This window comes from Lissotriton vulgaris, chromosome 4_1, assembly GCF_964263255.1.
Source record: "Lissotriton vulgaris chromosome 4_1, aLisVul1.2, whole genome shotgun sequence".
In the NCBI taxonomy this organism is placed as follows: domain Eukaryota; kingdom Metazoa; phylum Chordata; class Amphibia; order Caudata; family Salamandridae; genus Lissotriton; species Lissotriton vulgaris.
Genome location: NC_141691.1, coordinates 1514320983 through 1514333915, shown reverse-complemented (window position 1 = coordinate 1514333915; position 12933 = coordinate 1514320983). Strand labels below are relative to the sequence as shown.

General features: G+C 34.4%; 1 pseudogene; it reads left to right on the top strand.

The window, feature by feature from the left end:
- Positions 1 to 1776: 1776 nt before the first annotated feature.
- On the top strand, positions 1777 to 3180 carry LOC147724165 (uncharacterized; annotated as a pseudogene).
- The last annotated feature ends 9753 nt before the right edge of the window (positions 3181 to 12933 follow it).

Sequence of the window (12933 nt, the reverse complement as noted above, 5' to 3'; positions counted from 1 at the left end):
CAGCTGGTAGCTGACTTGCTGTTTGCTCTCTCTTAATGGCAGCTGTCATAACTCTTGCCAAGTGGGAGCAGCAGCTGTGTCCTGGGGGTGGACACTCCTGGACATAGGGATCTGGCCCTGGCTGTCCCCGAGGCCATTATTGGCTCAAGAAGAGGTGCCACATGCCCCCCCTCTGTACTGTTTAAAGTTCCTGCTCTGGGAAGGTGGTGTTCCCCAGGGCCAAATATGGCTGCTATTTCTATAATTCTATAATTAATTTTCTTTTCCCTTCTACTACATAATACTCACAACTGAAATTCAAAAATACTAACTAACCAATCAACACACAGATTTTTTTCACCAACCAATAGCAAACTAAGTACTAATGACACTCCTCTATATAAACAATTAAACCCAAAACACAAACCACTTGCTAAAAGTCATGGAAGTAGATACATCTCTGGATGAATTGCAGCACACCAACAAGAACATCAAGATTATCAAAATAAAATAAAATCTTTCAAGTAAGTAAATCAATTAAACACTAAGTAAATAACTGCTACTATATTACTTACCTGCTAAATACCCTGTCCTCCTTTTCTGTGACTACTACAGAACATGCTAATAATAATTTACAGATTACTGATTTCTGAAAACACACAACTACCAGAAATGTTATAATTATCTGTATAAGACACTAATGTTGTAAACTTTCTAAAAATATTTTTCTTATGTGTATATCCTAACTCTTTCATTTCTCTCCTAATGCTACAGATAATTCTACTACTTACTACTATACTACTAACGTATTAAAGAAATATACAAATTTCAAAGTAAGTATCGTTTAACACTACATTAACTGTGACAATCCCCACTATTCAGCACATGTTGTAATAATTTATACATACAAATGTTTTTATAGATACTACCACTAGAGAAAATTCTTCAAAAAACAACTGTGAACAAGATCCTAAAACTAAAGATACTAATAACTAAGTAAGTAAATTGTTTTAATTTACTTGTAAAATATTCTAAACGCAAACAAACATTTACATTTATACCACATATGTACTTTTTTCTCCAGATTCTACTACTGAAAACTACACCACTAATGAACCAAGAACAGTATTCCTATTTCTATATTAAATATTACTAAGTAAGTATTTGTAAACAGCAATCAATGTGGTAAAAACGACAAACATTAGCACTTGTTCTAATTAGTTGCTATTGTCTATTTTTTTTACACAGCTAACACTACAGAAAAATATACTGAAAATATTCAGATCTCCACATTTGGAAAACCAAAAATACAACTCACTAAGTAAGTATATTAAAGTACATAATTAACTGCTAAGATGTTGAAAATCTACAAACATGGTGAATTTTCTAACACATATGTACCTATTTTTTTAAGATACCACTACAATCTACTCTCCACAAAAAGAAGATAAAACTATACTGTAAACCCTACCTAAAACAAAATAAGTAAGTATCTTGACAATGTAAAATTAAATCCTACACTTATTAGTATCCACTTTTGAAGTAGAAATTAGCTGTGACATTGTAAATATGCACAAAATTTGGTAATAATATTGTCTTTTTATGTTTTTCCTAACAGCTCAAACAACATCAGAAAACACTATCCACAGCGAAAGAATAAAGCATATCAAAAGATTTCACTGATTTCTAAAACACGTAAGTATATACATTACTAATAATCACTTACTTAGAATTATAAACACATTTTCCTTGACATTAATTATTATATATATGTTTTCTAGATATACAAACAACAAAATGACAGAAGGAGCAGAATTTGTAACCAGCCAGAAAGGAAAGCTATTACTGTGCTACATGGGTTACACTTATACACAAGAAAAGCAATATGGCATGAAAGTTAATTGGAAATGTTGTAAATATTATTCTAACAAGTGTTATGGAAGGGCAACAACAAGAGAAGCTACTGTACTGTATACTAGGGAACACAATCATCCACCAAATGTTACTGAAATTGAAGTTAGAACAGCATTGGAAAATATAAAAGAGGCAAGCACAGGTTCCCAAAAACAAACCAACGTCATATTAAAAGAAGCAATTCCTAAAATCCCTAAAACTGCCACAACACAAATGCCAAATATTCTTTCCCTAAAAAGAACTATAGCACAAACTAAAAAAGCTACTACTACTACCACACCAGCTCCCAGAACATATCATGATATCAATTTAAATGCCAACCAAATTATAACTTTAAACAAGCAACCATTTATAATTTACGACAATGAAAACAATGACAAAAGACTTATTATTTTTGGGACCAATATGAATCTAGTAAAACTTCAGCAAATCCAATATTGGATGATGGATGGGACTTTTAACATCTGTCCCAAACCTTTTTTCCAATTATACACTGTACATGGCCTCTACCAAAACTGCAACATACCACTACTATATGCACTACTACCAAGCAAAAATAATTCCACATACATGGAATTATTAAATATAATTAAACAAAAAACTAATGATTATTCTCCAGAAAAAATAATTCTAGATTTTGAGCAAGCAATGCTTTCATCCATCCTACAAATCCACCCCCATACCTGCATTCAAGGCTGCTACTATCATTTAAACCAGTGTCTATGGAGACATCTACAAAAAACTACCTTAAGTGTAGAATATGCAACTAACTCATCTTTTGCATACCAAATTAAAAAACTCATAGCACTGGCTTATGTTCCAGAAACAGACGTAGCAGAACACTACAACATTCTTATAGACAGCCCCTTCTACAAACAAAATGAAGCTAAGTTAAGTCCATTTCTGGACTACTTTGAAGACACCTGGGTAGGCAGACTCCATAGATCTGGCCACAGGAGAAACCCAAAATTCCTAATACCCTGGTGAAATGTTTACAGAAGCACCTTAAATGGAGAATCTAAAACTAACAACGCAGTAGAAGGTTGGCACAATGCCTTTATACAATCAACTGGCAGAACAAAACCAACTCTAGAACATTTCATTAAGTGCCTACAGAAAGAACAAAGCTACCAGGAATTCAGAATGGACCAATCCATAACTGAACTAGTCCCTAAAACATCAAAACAAAATAAGCAAATGCACAAATACCTAGAAGAGCAAGTGAAATTATACCCTAGTACAAAAGGCATTGAATACTTAAACATAATTGCCAAAACCCTACTCTGAATAAATAACAACACCAAAGCAATCCCTAAAACTATCACCTAAATATACATAATAACATTTCAATCTTGATGTTAAAAAGTACCTAATGTATGCTATATATATAGATATTAATCACATATATGCACACATTAAATAAAAATAGAAACTATTAAACAATGCAATAGTAATAATCACATTACCCACCCACAAAAGATCAAACTTAAATAACTTACCAATCATGTTGGAAATCCAATAACGTCCATCTCAACCAAAGTAATCCAGGTAGTGCAAATATAACCCAAAATAAAATGCAAAAATACAACTGTACCAAAAAAAGCAAATCCATGGTGTGAAGAGCCATCGAATAACCATAAAAAACCCAAAAAATAGTAAAAAGTGAAAGAAACGCTCCAGGAAAACCGAAAACTTAAAGGAGTGTTTGCAAAGCAGTGGTGAATAAAACCAACAAACACTTCCTTTAAAAAAAAAACGGAACTTCTGATATAGCGAACACCTATAACAAAAACATAGAAAACAGACATTCCCACCCAGATTAACCAACACATAAATAACTACTAACATTAGTAAAAACATTATTTTGCTTCTACATAAACTTAAAACATAGATAAAGTTACTCTGTAAACAATCCTATAACAAAGTAAAACAACGTGTATCTACCACACGAAATAATCGTTTTAAAAATCTAAAACACAACTCACTCACATATAATAACACTAAATAGCAGCAGACTACTCTCGAAAGTACAATAAAATACACATAAAACATATAAAATAAACCTTACCTGAAGCGACGTGAAGTCTCTCCCAACCGCGAGCTGCTCTTCATCAAAATTACCAAAAACGACCTAACCCGGTTACAAAATAAAGAACCCAAAAGTAATAAAATAGTCCAAAGTAAAAAATTAAATATAAATTCTTTCTTAAATTACCTGAATTCAATTAAAAATTGCTAATATTTGCTAAAAAATGTTATTTTTTTGCTAGTATGAAATTATTTACAAATATGTATAAAAACTTTACTAATAAATATTATGAAAGAAATAATATTTATTACAATAATGTATAGAAATGTAAAAAAAGTCACACAAAGTGTAAAAGTACTAATTATGTTTGCTAAAAATATCTCTTTTTCTGAGAAACTTTGATGTAAAAAACATAATGGTTTAAAAAAATAGTAATAATATTATTAATATTATTATTAATTTTTTATTTTATTTACTATATATTATGTAATACTATAAAGAAATAATATTACATATTAAATATAACCATGTTATATTTTCTTCTTCTTCTGTTAATTTTATTGTAATTGGGTTTGCAAATTATTACCAGAAATATAAATGTTTCATAAAAGTGAAATAAATATTATTTAAATTGTTATCTCTGCTAAAAATACAAAACCTAATAAATATTTTTTTTCAAACATGTTTAACATTTTCTATTTTATTATTACTATAATCTCACAATATTATTATTTGCAAAATCCAATTAGGTACAGGATATTAATAACATGTAACCTACTATTCCCACTCCAATCTATATAAAAATAAAATTAATGCTGGACACTAATTTAATAAAAATAATTAATCCAACTCCACTGTACTTGATATAGAAATAGATGCTAAACACTAAAAAATATATTACTTACTATTCCCACTCCAGTCTACATTAAATAAAAGTAGGTGCTGAACACTAATTATTTAATATTTACTATTCCAACTCCAGTCTACATTAAATTGAAGTAGGTGCTGGACACTAATTAATTAATAATTACTATTCCAACTCCAGTCTACATTAAATTGAAGTAGGTGCTGGACAATAATTAATTAATAATTACCATTCCAACTCCGGTCTACATTAAATTGAAGTAGGTGCTGGACACTAATTAATTAATAATTACTATTCCAACTCCAGTCTACATTAAATTGAAGTAGGTGCTGGACACTAATTAATTAATAATTACTATTACAACTCCAGTCTACATTAAATTGAAGTAGGTGCTGGACACTAATTAATTAATAATTACTATTCCAACTCCAGTCTACATTCAATTGAAGTAGGTGCTGGACACTAATTAATTAATAATTACTATTCCTACTCCAATCTACATTAAATTGAAGTAGGTGCTGGACACTAATTAATTAATAATTACTATTCCAACTCCAGCCTACATTAAATTGAAGTAGGTGCTGGACACTGATTAATTAATAATTACTATTCCAACTCCAGTCTACATTAAATTGAAGTAGGTGCTGGACAGTAATTAATGAATAATTACTATTCCCACTCCAGTCTACATTAAATTGAAGTAGGTGCTGGACACTAATTAATTAATTATTACTATTCCAACTCCAGTCTACATTAAATTGAAGTAGGTGCTGGACACTAATTAAATAATAATTACTATTCCTTCTCCAATCTACATTAAATTGAAGTAGGTGCTGGACACTAATTAATTAATAATTACTATTCCAACTCCAGTCTACATTAAATTGAAGTAGGTGCTGGACACTAATTAATTATTAATTACTATTCCAACTCCAGTCTACATTAAATTGAAGTAGGTGCTGGACACTAATTAATTAATAATTACTATTCCAACTCCAGTCTACATTAAATTGAAGTAGGTGCTGGACACTAATTAATTAATTAATAATTACTATTCCAACTCCAGTCTACATTAAATTGAAGTAGGTGCTGGACAGTAATTAATGAATAATTACTATTCCTACTCCAGTCTACATTAAATTGAAGTAGGTGCTGGACACTAATTAATTATTTATTACTATTCCAACTCCAGTCTACAATAAATTTAAGTAGGTACTGGACACTAATTAATTAATAATTACTATTCCTACTCCATTGTACACTAAATTGAAGTAGGTGCTGGACACTAATTAATTAATAATTACTATTCCAACTCCAGTCTACATAAAATTGAAGTAGGTGCTGGACAATAATTAATTAATAATTGCTATTCCAACTCCAGTCTACATTAAATTTAAGTCGGTGCTGGATACTAATTAAATAATAATTACTATTCCTTCTCCAATCTACATTAAATTGAAGTAGGTGCTGGACACTAATTAAGCAATAATCACTATTCCTACTCCAATCTACATAAAATTGCTGTAGGTGCTGGACACTAATTTAAAAATAATTACAATTCCTACTCCAATCTACACTAAATTGAAGTAGGTGCTGGACACTAATGAATTATTATTTACTATTACAACTCCAGTCTACATTAAATTGAAGTAGGTGCTGGACACTAATTAATTAATAATTACTATTCCAACTCCAGTCAACATTTAATTGAAGTAGGTGCTGGACACTAATTAATTAATAATTACTATTCCAACTCCAGTCTACATTAAATTGAAGTAGGTGCTGGACACTAATTAATTAATAATTACTATTCCAACTCCAGTCTACATTAAATTTAAGTAGGTGCTGGACACTAATTAATTGATAATTACTATTCCTACTCCAATCTACATAAAATTGCTGTAGGTGCTGGACACTAATTTAAAAATAATTACAATTCCTACTCCAATCTACACTAAATTGAAGTAGGTGCTGGACACTAATGAATTATTATTTACTATTACAACTCCAGTCTACATTAAATTGAAGTAGGTGCTGGACACTAATTAATTAATAATTACTATTCCAACTCCAGTCTACATTTAATTGAAGTAGGTGCTGGACACTAATTAAATAATAATTACTATTCCAACTCCAGTCTACAATAAATAGAAATAGGTGTTGGACACTAATTACATAATAACTACTATTCCAACTCCTGTGTACATTAAAAAGATTATTTAAATGTTATAATTTTATTTACTATTCAATAAATTAAAGATGATAGAAATACATTTTTTTCCTTATTTTTTTATAATCTACACCCTTATCCCCTAAAAACCCAATAACCCACTCCTATTGATAGTAATGTAATCTTATTTCCTATTAATAATAACATTTTTAAACTATATTTTGTTTGTATACATTTTTAAATAGGAATAAATGTACATTTATAAACAAAAATTACTAAAAAAAAATTCTTACAATATTTTATTTCATATATTTTTTGTAAATGTTTTAAATTACACTACCACCCTTATCCCCTATAAACACAATTACCCTCTCCTAATGATTGTTATCTATTATTAATAAATATTATTAATTAAAATATTATTTTTTAAAAAAAATCTTTTATAATCAATACATATGAATATTTATAATTATTTTAAATAATTATAAAAACATTTATTAATTTAAATAATTTTTTGATATTTTTATAAAATATATTTTAAAACACTCCCCACCCTTATCCCCTATAAACCCAATAACCCGCTCCTAAAACTAGATATCTTTTTTAAATTTTTTTAAAATATTAAATATAATAAAAATAATTAATAATTGTTTTAAATTATTTTATTTTTATTACATATATTTTAAAACACTCCCCACCCTTATCCCCTATAAACCCAATAACCCTCTCCTAAAACTAGATATCTATTTTTATTTATTATTTTATTCATTATATTTATAGTTTTTTTTTAGTTTTTAAATATTTTTGGATATTACTTTTTTCGTATCTCATTACATATTTGTTAGTAAATAATTTTTTTTTTTTACTATAAAACGATATTTTTTATAGTCGATATTTTGTCTAACGTTATTCTTGCTTTCGATATTGTATTATACTTACTGAATACAATATTTTTGTATTCAATATTTTTATATTTCTATATTATCTACCATCGATATTAAAACTTCGATATTATGTCTTGTCGATATTATTTTTTCGATATTATGTCTGATTACCGTCTACTTCCTTTCTCTTATTGTTTGAGGTTTTGATTTTTAATATTACCAACTTGCACATGTAATTTTGCAATATCGCGTGTGTGTTGACAATTTATTGCCTGCTTGTCTCATTGCTCTCAATCTCCCCTGGTGGTATCTGAGAAATCAGCTAACATAAAGGTGGAGCTCAGTGTTGTGGGTAAAACACAGGGGGATATTCTCAAGAAAATGTGATAACCATCGCAAAATTAACTGAATCCAACTTTCAATATCGCAGTCTATTGCGGGGAAAATAACGCCAAGTTAACTAAGTATTCACAACATGGAGGGACAATCGCGTCAAATGTCTGCGATAAAGTCAACGCGACACCTCAGAAATGTGAACCGCGAACGCAAAAAAAGTTGCAATGAGGCCAATCGCGATACAAAAAATTGCGAACACCAGCAGCAGTCCTGCAAATCCCATGCGTCTGGTGGGAAAATGCACTATAAAAACAACAAACAACAAAAAACAACAAAAAGAACACAAAAAACAATCCAAAGTGCGTAGCAACACGGATGCACCTGGACCGCATGCAGAGGCCAACGCGAACCCCACAAACCCCACAGACCACCAGCAAGGAACAAAGGGGTTGGGGAAGGCCAAGGAGAAGAGGGAGAGGAAGACGGGGTGCAGGATGCAGGCAAACCAGACCAGCGTCACGGAGGTGACAGAATACTAATTTATTTATTTATTTAAAGGTATATATAGCACCGGAATCGACTCCAAGGAGTATCTCTGCGCTTATGTGGGTGCGTATCAGTTTTTCACCGGGAGACTATAGCTTGATTAAAAACAGAAAAAATACGTTTTAAGTAATTTTCTAAAAACAAGATGGTTCGAACATTCTCTTATGTGAAGAGGAAGGTCATTCCAATGTTTAGGTCCAAGGTATGAAAGAGATTTACCCCCCAAACTCACTCTCCTGATTCTGGGAACTGTCAGCAGATATTTGGGGCCATATGTATCAAGGCAAAATGGGTTAGCAAATGCCGAAATTCGCAGAATTCCGGCGTTTGCGAACCCATTTTCGCTAAATGGTATGCATGAAACATTTTTGGTGCAAAATAAGGAATCGCTAAATTTGCCATTCCTTATTTTGCGATTGCATTTAAGGAATTGCAGATTTTGCGATTACTGAAATGCCAGGTATCAAGGAAAAAAACATTCCAAAATGCCATTAAGGAATCGCAAATTACCACCAACTTCTAGTTGGTGGTAAGTTGCGAATTCCTTTAAAAAAGCATTTTTTTTCAAAAATCAAAAGGTGCCATGTGACGCTCATACATGCCCTCAGGGCATGTATGTGCGCCATATGCGCACACATGTAATTTTCAGGGGTGCAGCAGGGTGTTCTTGAGACACCCCTGCACCCTTGAAAATATTCACAATTTGCGATTAGCAAATTGCGATTCGCAATTTCCCCTTCATTCCTATGGGCCTCCTGGCCCATAGACATGAATGGGAAATTATTCCTTAATTGTGATTAGCAATTTGCTAATCGCAGTTATGGAATTTTAAGGAATCGCTAAAAAGAAGCGATTTTCTACATACATACCATTTTGCGATTTCTAAATAGCGATTGCTTAAAAATCGCTATTTAGGAATCGCAAAACGGAATGTTGATACATATGGCCCTTAGTGCTGGAGCGCAAAGCTCTCGATGGAAGATAGGGAATTAACTTTTCAGACAGATAGCTGGGGCCGAGATTGTGCAGTGACTTGTAAATGGTACAGCAAACCTTGAACTTTATCCGTTGGCGTATTGGGAGCCAGTGGAGTTTTAAAAGAAGTGGGCAGGAAGCTGATGTAGACGGCATGTTTAAAACCAGATGTGCGGCCGTGTTTTGAACCACTTGCAGTCTGTTAATTAATGCTTCATTGGCAGAGAGCAACAGACCATTGCAATAGTCCAGGTGGCTCAATATAAGAGCCTGGATCAGAGTCTTTTGAAAAGAGTCTGGAAGTAGAGGAAAGACTCGTCGGAGTAGGCCCAAGGTGTGAAAGCATGCACCCACTGTCTGGCCAACATGCTCTTTAAAAGAAAGAGCTTGGTCTAAACGAACTCCCAAGTTTTTAACAGAAGTTTTAGAAACAGGAGGCTTTACAAGATTGGTGAGGCCACCAGTTTGGGGACCATAATACAGGGGCCTCTCCAAATAGTAGGAGCTCAGTTTTCCCGACATTACATTGGAGGAAATTACTCCTCATCCACTGTGAAATGGCATTCATGCCCAGAGAGAAGGTCTCCTGGATGGTAGGAGTAAGTTCATCGAAGGGGAAGATTAGCTGCGTATCGTCTGCATATGATATTGGAACAAATCCATATTTTCTTAGGACATTAGCCAGGGGAGCCACATAGTTGTTAAATAAAGTCGGGCTCAGGCAGGAGCCCTGTGGAACTCCCTTGGTAAGTCCCATGGGTGCCGAGCAATACGCGCCTAAGGTAACTGTCTGAGTCCGGCCAGAAAGAAAACTTGCTAACCAATGAAAGGCAGAATCCCTTAGTCCCACTTCCTTCAGCCTTCCGAGTAGTATTTCAAGGGAAACAGTGTTGAATGCAGCGGATAGGTCCAATAGCACCAACATGGGATGGCCCATGTCTAGGGTCATTCTGATGTTATGTGTGACCTCTAGCAGGGCTGATTCAGTGCTATATTTGGGCCTAAAGCCTGACTGGGAGGGGTATAGTCTGCCTGAAGATTCGACAAAGCTAGAGAGGTATTTGTTGACATGTCTCTCTAATACTTTACTCGGAAGGGGTAAGAGTGAAATGGGGCGAAGATTGGTCAGGTCGATCAGGGGGGCATTTGCGTTCTTTCGAATGGGCATTATCTCTGCTGCTTTTCACTCCGTTGGAACATGACCTTCCTTCAATGATAGATTCAAAAGATGTTCAAGCAGTGGTGCAAGTTGAGGAATAAGGGTGTTAGCTATTCTAGCAGGAATTATGTCACAAGGAGAACCAGACTTCACTTAGTGCATTAAGGTCTCTACGTCTGTAATACTAAGTGGGGGGAGGTTTTCGAGTAGCGTAGAAGGAACCTGTCCTAGTCATCCACTGTCGTAGGTGATTGAGGTGGGCTATTTAAGGAAACAATACTATCATAAATTGATTCGATTTTTTGTGAAAAGTGTGATGCAACTTGATTGCAGAGTAATTGTGTGGGGACTTCTGCATTTTCACAAGCCTTAGGGTTTATAAATTGCTGGAGAATGTTATATAAAACCTTCAGCGCATTACCAGCCAAAGTGAGTTGGGTGTAAATGTCATTCCCTCGTGCAAGCTTGATACTATTATGATAGCTCAACATAGACGCTAAGAACTGGGTTTTATCACTTTCCTTGTGGGAGATACACCATTTCCTCTCATGTTTCCAACAGTTTTTTTTAATGAGAGTAGGTGAGGTGTATACCAGATAGCTTACTGGCGTTTTGGATGAGTAGGGGAACGTTTCGCTGGAACAAGATGGTCTATGGTTTGAGCTAATACTAGGTTGTAATTTGTAAGAGCTTCTTCTAGACTATTAGAGAGTTTGTTCCAATGGACTTTCGGAGAAGCTTGAAAGTTCTCTGGGGTAACCTTCTGCCAATGCCTACGAGTCCTACTAGAATCTTGACATTGGCCCCTATGTTCTACTTTATGGGTTTTAATTGCAAACTCAATTAAAGCATGATCCGTCCATGTGAGTTGCTCTGGTGTCTCACACTGTATGTTAGGAGAGTTAGATAGAATAATATCTAATGTTTGGCCAGCCGGGTGGGTGGGACCTGCATTCAGTTTTTTTAGGCCCAGAAATGCAAGCTCCATATTGTCAAAACATTCACTATGGACGTTAAAGTCGCCTATCAATAGGAAGTTAGTGCTGGCAAGTGCATGAGGGGCTATAAGTTCAATCAGTATATTTGAAAGGTCTGCCAAAGGGCCGGGGGGCAGTAAACCAGAGCCCCCTTCCAGCTGACTTGAGCTAACAGATCAATTCGGAAAATGAGATCTTCCATCTTTGAGTCACAGTGTTCATCTAAAACAGAGACTTTGATACTATCCCTATGTATGATGGCAATCCCTCCCCCATCTTAGCTGGTCTATCCATCCTTATAAACTTGTAACCATCTGGTATGACCAAAGCAATGGAAGGCGTAGAATGGGGCTTAAGCCAGGTTTAGTTAGAAACCCCAAGTCTGACTGTGTTGAAGAGAGTAGATCCCAAATTTCAGTAGAATACTTGGGTAGTGAATGGACATTGCAGAGTATATTTTTCCATTCACTCTCATTCCTAGTTGTAAGGTGTGACGCATCTAACAAAGGGGCATGCTTTGTACGATAGGGAACCTTATATAGCAGGGAATGGTCAGATGTTACCCAAGTTTGCTTTAAATTGGCAACATTACTCTGATATTGGCAGTGTCTGCACGAAAAGGGGCCTTCCACTACTGGTGGTAGGTAGAGTTGGCAGCACGGAGTGTTGCTTTTCCTAAGATCTATTAATCCCCGTCTGGTGTAACTCCTGGTTTTACCTGCGGTCTTAGAATCTGTAGTGATCCGACCATGGGTACGGGCCTCTGGCGTCGCCCTGGTGCGGACGGGCTGGCCTTTGGCGCACCGCTGGCACGCCCACTGCGAGTCGCCTGAAGCATCCCTTAAATGATGGTGGTTGGGGCACTAGAGCGCCAACCTCCTTCCGCCGGAAGTGGGAGAAAATAACAGCAAAGAAGTTAAAAAAAAATAAAAGAATCTCCCTCCACAAGAAACGAGCAGCGCTCGCGGTGGACCAGGGAGTCAAACACACACTCAGTCAGGTAATAAAGGTAACCCTAAAAATAATCTGTTTCCGATTTTAGCAGCGTGCAAAAGATTAAGCAGCAAATCCAACATGCAAGTATCACCCACAGATGATA